The sequence below is a fragment of the Aethalodelphis obliquidens genome, unplaced genomic scaffold (genome assembly GCF_003676395.1).
Source record: "Aethalodelphis obliquidens isolate GAN/ISIS:26980383/991018 unplaced genomic scaffold, ASM367639v1 scaffold2, whole genome shotgun sequence".
In the NCBI taxonomy this organism is placed as follows: Eukaryota; Metazoa; Chordata; class Mammalia; order Artiodactyla; family Delphinidae; genus Aethalodelphis; species Aethalodelphis obliquidens.
The window spans coordinates 6942397-6949761 of record NW_020837946.1 but is presented as its reverse complement, the minus strand read 5'-3'; positions in this window follow the sequence as shown (position 1 = coordinate 6949761).

The following is a 7365-nucleotide window of genomic DNA, read 5'->3' as shown; positions in this document are numbered from 1 at the left end:
AGCCAGAGGTTTCGTCCTCTCCTGGAAAAGGCTCCCTGGGAAACATTCCTGACCTTCAGACCCGCCTGGCTCAGCGCTGGCCCCGTGCCCGTGACAATCATTTCCTGGCTGGGTGTTTAGCTTCCTGGATCCCATGGGCCCAGCCAGGGTGGTGGCTGCACACCTGGCCCAGAGGCCATGCAGGAGGAAAAGCGCTGCTCAGAGCGAAGGTGCAGGGTAAGCCCGGCGGCCCCTTGAGACTTGGAAAGGGCTTGTGGTCCTCTAGGGTTCCATTCACTTCTTGCACATGACATCGTGACTCAGCTCCATCCCTTCCAGGTATGGGACACTTGCTGCTTTGTGAGGGAACTTGCTCCATTACTACTACTGTTGTGGTTGTTGTTGTTGCTAATAGCTACCTTCTATTCAGTGACAGGTCCTGGGCTAAGTACTTTCCATAATCGTTTTATGTAATCCTTGTGCTATCTCTATGAGCAGAGAATCATGCCCATTTTAAAGACATAGAAACAGAGGCTCATAGGAGTTGATCATTTTGCCCAAAGCCACACAGCTAGTAAGTTGGGAATCCAGGATTCAAACCCTATCTAATCAGTACCAAAACCTGGGCTCTTAACCACTACCGTCATTTGTCAAGTTTAATTGCCAGGATGTCCATTTTTATATTAAACTCATATCAGCCACTGTATTAGCTATCTGTTGCTGGCAACAAGCTAACCTAAGATGTAGTGGCTTGAAGCAACACACATTTGCTATCTCATACTTTCTGTGGGTCAGGAATATGGGCTTAGATGAGTTCTCTGCTCAGGGTCCCTCACAGGCTGCGCTCCAGGTGCCAGTGGGATGGGGATCATTTCTCAAAGCTCCACTAGGGAAGGATCTCCCTCCACGTTCACGAGCTTGCTGGCAGCACTCACTTCCTTGTGGACTCTTGGTCTGAGGCCCTCAGCTCCTCACTGACTGTTGACCTGAGGCCCCACAAAGGCCTCTTCACTGAGGTAGCTTGTCACCAAGGTGCGCAACAGAGATTCCGGGAAGGTGGAAGTCATCGGTTTTTGTGGTCTCCTCACAGAAGTCACATCCCTTCCCCTTTGCTATATTCTACTCGTTGGCAGGAAGTCATCAGGTACAGCCTATACTCAGAGGTAGGGGATTACACAGAGGCATGAATCCTAGGACACAGGGATCGCTGAGGGCCAGCTTTGAAAGCTGTCTACCACAGCCCTCTGATTGCCATGAAAATATGGTTTCAGTTTTGCCTCTGAAAGCCAGATAGACTTGGTTTCTTATCCGTCCATCCATCCATCCATCCACCCACCCATCCATCCACTCACCCATCCACCCACCCGTCCTTCCATCCATCCACACACCCCTTCATTCATTCCACAAACATTTGAGCAGGACACTATAAACCAAACCCCACAGTAGGCTCAGAAGTTACCAGCATAAATGCAATCATTTCCTCTTCTCCCCACTGCCCCCGGCCTCCAAAGGCCCCCAGTGGAGCTTGTACACGTTCAGGGTTTGGGGGGACCCGCTGAATGCTCTGTTCCTCAGGAGGCTCAGCTCTCTTTGCTTCAACCGCTCCTCATGCGCCACATCCCTGAGATTCCTTATCTCCGGGTTCATTCGCCTGCATCGTCTCACGCCTTTAGGAAACCTATTCTAAGCACCTGCGAAGTGCGCCATGTTATGGTGGCAGGTGCATGCGTGAGTGTGTATGTGTGTGTAGGGTTATATCTGATTTTTTTGGGCTCACTTTCCCCCTTTCTCATTTGTAGTTTTCCTGTCTCCTCTTAGGTCCCGAGGGAGGCCAGGCCCACGGCTTTTTGGAGACAGCACTTCGCTGCCATGTATGCACGGAGCTCAGCTCAGAGGCTGCCTACAGTGTGGCAGGCTGTTGGTGGGGGGGCCTGGTGGGGCGAGGGCGGTTGGGCAGGGCAGGAAGCCATGCCACACTCCCGGGTGGGCAGGGCAAGAGGGGCACAAGGGACACATGGGCACTGGCTTCACCTGCCTGTGGACTCCGTCTCCCGACCCTGCTTCCCAGGGCCCCGGGCTGGGTGAGCAAACTCTGAGAAGAGGGTCACGGCCTCTGTGGGATTGGTGTCTTGAGGGGCCCAGCAGATGCCTGTAGGAGCTGGAGTTCTAAGTCTTCTATACAGGAGACCATTCATTTTGTACATTTTGGAGCACCTAGCAGGTATAGGTACTGTGCTGGGCCCTGGGGGTACCACTGGAAGCACCTCAAAAGTGAATCTAATTTCTCTTTTCCTCCCCCACTGCATCTCACTGCTTTAGAACAGGCCCCCATCAATTCTCACCTGTACCATTGCCACGATGTCCTTTAAACAGGTCTCCTGGTTTCAGTCTCTCCCAATTACTTCCAGTCCTCCCCACCCCATCCCACTCAAGATGCCATGTGAGTCGGCTGACACAGTTCTGAACCTGTCACTTTCCTGCTCAGAAACATTTTACATAACCTCTGTTAATAGTTTCATGCGTATCCTTCCAGAAATGTTCTCTCTATGCATAATTTCACTCTCTCTCTCTCTCTCTCTCTCTCTCTCTCTCTCTCTCACACACACACACACACACACACACACACACCCCTATATCCTTTGCTTTACTTAGGCTGGACCACAGCACGTACACACTGTTCTGTATCTATTTCTTGGTAGTTTTCCAATTCAGCACACTTTAAATCCTTCACTCTTTTTAAAGATTGTCTACTATTCTGCTATGGGCATATTTTGGGATGAAACTGAGTGTCATAGACTGAATGTTTGTATCCCCGTCCCTCCTGCCCAAATTCATAAGTTGAAAACGATCCCCCAGTGTGGTGGTATAGAAGATGGGTCCTCTGGGAGGTGATGAGGTCATGAGGGCTCAGCCTATGAGGGACCTAAATGTCCTTATAAAAGAGACCCCAGAGAGCTCCCTTGCCATTTCCACTATGTAAGATACAGAGAGAAGACATCCATCTCTGAAGCAGGAAGAGGGTTCTCACCAGACACCAAACCTGCCAGCGCCTTGGTCTCGGACTTCCCAGCCTCCAGAACAGTGAGAAGTAAATTTCTGTTGTCTATAAGCCCCTCAGTCTATGGTACATAGCAGCCTGAATGGACTGAGACACTGAGAAATCCCTTTCAAGAACTGGGATGCCCTTGACCAGAAGCTTTTGTGATATTTTCTGGGTGATAATTTTTGATAGCTCATTCATGGATTTAAAAATCATAAGCCATTTATTTTACACTGATTATTATAATTGTGCATTGGCAGAAATTGAATCTTCAAGTGTAGTTAGTTTAATTCACTGTAAGTGAATTTCTTTTAAGATTATCTAATAGTTTCCCGTGTTCAGTTTGCTGTTGGGAGTGGGGAGAGGAGAGGAATTTAAAAGCTTAAAGTTAAAAAACTTGTTGTGGTTATTTGAAAAATACATTTGAGGTATATAAAGGTGATGGACCAGGTCTGGTCAAGAAAAAGAACTGAGCAGAAGCAGGAAAAATTATCATAACATTTATTGACCACCTCTGGGCTAGGTTCCATTCTAAGCACTGTACATGAATTAACTGGTTTAATCATCGCTACAGTCTTATGATGAGGAAGCCCGACATACACAGGTTAAATAGCTTTCCTGAGATCACATGAAATTTCCTAAACACACAGAAGTGCTGGAAAAAATATAAAATCATATATATGTGTAGAAATATATATTTTATCTCAAGAGCAAGAAAGATAAATCCCCAGGTGCCATAAATAGATTATTCTTAGGTCATTCTGTGTCTACCCTGGTGTTATCTTTCTTCAGGGACTGTTATGTGGCCAGGAGATGTGTTTATTTTAATTTAACGACTACGGGGGAATAAGAATCAAAGCCTTTAGACCTGAACACAGCAGGAAGTTTAGAGAGAAATTATGGCTCAGAAGTTGTGTGTACATGTCAATTCCAATCTCCCAGTTTACCCCTCCCCCCTCCCCCCTGGTAAACATAAGTGTGTTTTCTACATCTGTGACTCTATTTCTCTTTTGTAGATAAGTTCATTTGTACCCTTTTTTGAGATTCCACACATAAGCGATATCATATGGTATTTGTCTTTCTCTGTCCGAGTTACTTCTCTCAGTATGACAATCTCTAGGTCCATCCAGAAACGCTCTTGAATTCAGGGTTGTAGTAGCAGATGAGGCATATGGTCTGCACTCGTGCAGCTTCGAGTCCACTGTGATTTTTTTTTTTTTTTTTTTTTTTTGCGGTACACGGGCCTCTCACTGTTGTGGCCTCTCCCGTTGCGGAGTACGGGCTCTGGACGCGCAGACTCAGTGGCCATGGCTCACGGGCCCAGCCACTGCGCGGCATGTGGGATCCTCCCGGACCGATGCACGAACCCGTGTCCCCTGCATCGGCAGGCGGACTCTCAACCACTGCGCCACCAGGGAAGCCCCACTGTGATATTTTTGCTCTAATTTTTCAGAAGAGGAAACTCAGGTCCCAAGTGGTCAAGAAGTTGCTCTGCTCACGCAGTTGACCCTGACACAGCCAGCAGAGGAGCTGAGTCCTGCGTGCTTCCAGCACCTCCTCCTGTGTCCCTGCACTTCCAGTCTCACCCAGGCCCTGGGAAGTCTATTTCCCTCTGTGCAGACATTTTGCTCGATGCATCCATTTAAGAGGTGAGCTTGACTCAGGCTGCGTGTGTCTCATTCTGATCCGGCATGACTGTGTAGAGAACTGGACGGATTTAATGAGAGGCAGCATCCTAACTGGGCCGAGGCTGGGTCTGTACACCGACGTCGCCTTGGAGCACGCCAGCAGGTGAGTGGGTGGCAGAGGTCAGGGCTTCCCTTAGGTGTTTATAGGCACAAGCCCGACAGAGGAGACCTCGAGGCTCCAGGTGGGGCTGGAGGAATACGGGGGCTGCATTGTTCTGGAAGCTGGGTTCCCACAGCCTCTGCTCACATCCCCGACTTCCAGCCCAGGCCCCAGGATCCAACCTGGAATACACGCCTTGAGGTACAGCTTCTCACTTCTCAGAGAGTTGAACTGCCTGTTTCTTTGTTGGCATGAACAAGAGTTCTTCCGTACCAGGTGATTACGGAGTGATGGAGCGACGTTCGGGGATGCCTCGGACAATGGCAGTTTTCTGTCCCCTCAAGCCCCTGATGTGGCACCCGCTCTGTTCTTGGGGTGTCCAGAGGATGCATGTGGGGAGAAGGCTCAGCTCAGGAGAGCTCCTAATTCTGCCCTCAAGGTATTGCTGGTCTGAACTTCCAGAAGGATGCTCAGTGGCCTTGTGCTGGTGTGGGTGTCGAGAGAGCTCCTCTCAGCTTGGGGTGGGAAGCCCAGCTAGCTGGGCCCGAGCGGAGTTGTTGAACCCTCTGGAAACGGGGTTTTCTTGGGAAGAGGCTGCTTGCTCTGCTGGTGCTGTTGGCAGACTAGATGCCCACAGCTGCCTGCTCTCTGGAGAGAGGCATGATTTCAGCGTGGTAGCCAACAGGCAAATGCTGTACCCCAAACTGACCCAAGGGCAAGGGTTTTCCTCTGGGAAGGCTGCAGTGTGCCTCTCTCCTGCTCCCCAGGTGTACTGGCTCGCGTGGTTGTGGGCTCCCAGAACAGGGCAGGGACCACCAGGGTTTATCTGTGTATCTGTCTTCTGGCACACACGAGGAGCTCAACACAGATTTCTAAGCTGCCAAAGCGTCTTCCTAACGTGGGCAGGTGAATGCTGACAACAGAGCCCCTCTGCTCCCAGCAGGAGACGGGCAAAAGCAGGGACCCTCCACTGCCTGCCTTTTTCGGAGGAAGCCTTTCAGCCCTCCGAGTCCCGGCTGCGGGTCTTGTGGCGTGTGGTCCCGGTGGTTATGGGCGCGGGTTCTGGAATCTGGCGGGTGCGGGCTCAGATCCACCTGTCTCCACCACCGACCCCAGGAAGCCATCCACCGCCTCCCTGACCCATTCCTCAGCTTCCCTGCTTCTGAGACGGCAGCGCTAAAGCCGGCCTCGTGGGCTGTGTGGAGATAAGGGAGCTTCCTTTGATGAGCTGCTTCACTCTGGACTCAGCACCCGCAAGACCACAAACCATGGCAGCCCTGGTAGCCTCAGGCAGGACTCGCTGAGACCGCTGCTGTTCAGCTACTTTTGACCTATGAGAAACAGCAGTGTCTTTCTTTCTTTTTCATTTTTTTTAACATCTTTATTGGAGTATAATTGCTTTACAATGGTGTGTTGGTTTCTGCTTTATCTCACTTGGAAAATTGCAACAGACTCACCTTCTGTCCCCTTGTACCCTGAAGCCAAAAGAAAGACTTCCTCAAAAGCTGATCAAGTGAGATCACCACTCCCTTGCCTAAAGGAGTTTGAAATCTTCCCATTACCTCCAGGCTAAAGTCCAGCTCCAATGGCCAATAAGCCCATGCAAAGATGCCCAACATCATTAGTCATCATTGCACCAAATGCCAATCAAAACCGCAGTCAGATACCACTTCACGCCCACTGGCATGGCTATTATCAAAAAAGACACAATAACCAGTGTTGATGAGGATGTGGGGGGATTAGAACCTTAATACATTACTCGTAGGAATGTAAAACGGTGCAGCTGATGTGGAAACGGTCTGGTAGCTCCTCAAAAAGTTTAAAAAAAAAAAAAATTAAATATAGAATTACCATATGACCCAGCATTTCTACTCCTAGGTAAATACCCAAGAGCTTAAACAAACCCTTGATGAATTTTCTAGAGGACACTGTTGAACGGCACCTTTCTCCCTGATTTTTATTTCTACTTTTAATATATCTTTCATAACAAAATGTCAACTTCGCTACTGCTATGTCTTCCAAGCCCTGTTTTCTTGGACTGCCCTTTGCCGGTCTAGATTTTATCATGAAGACTTAGTTCTTCCACCCGTGTTCAGGCAATCACATATTTTTACATTGTCCAAACAATAATATTCATAATGGATTGAGTAAAATACTGATAGATTACATTTCTTTCTCAAAAATGTTAAATTAAGTTTTAAACAGATAATATACGTACATGGTAGGGAAAAGGCAAGCAGTTGGAAAGGGTGTACAGAGGAGAAGCTGTGTGACTCTTAGAGCTCACCTTGCTTTCTACTTTCCCTCCCCAAGCTCGCGTTGGAGGTGGGGCTCCCCAGGAAGCAGGCTCTGACGCAGGTGGTTTGTAGGGTCAGTGCTGTGCAAAGGAAGGGAGGGCTGTGGGAGGGGCAGATGGAGAAGCTGGGCCGCGGGCCCCAGGGAAGCCTCAGCTGAGCCCACAGGGAACCCTGGAGCTGGGACCCTTCAGAGCATCTGAGTTAGGACAAGGGGACCAGGTCTTTACATTCTGGGCAGGCCAGTCTTCAGATACAGTGCTT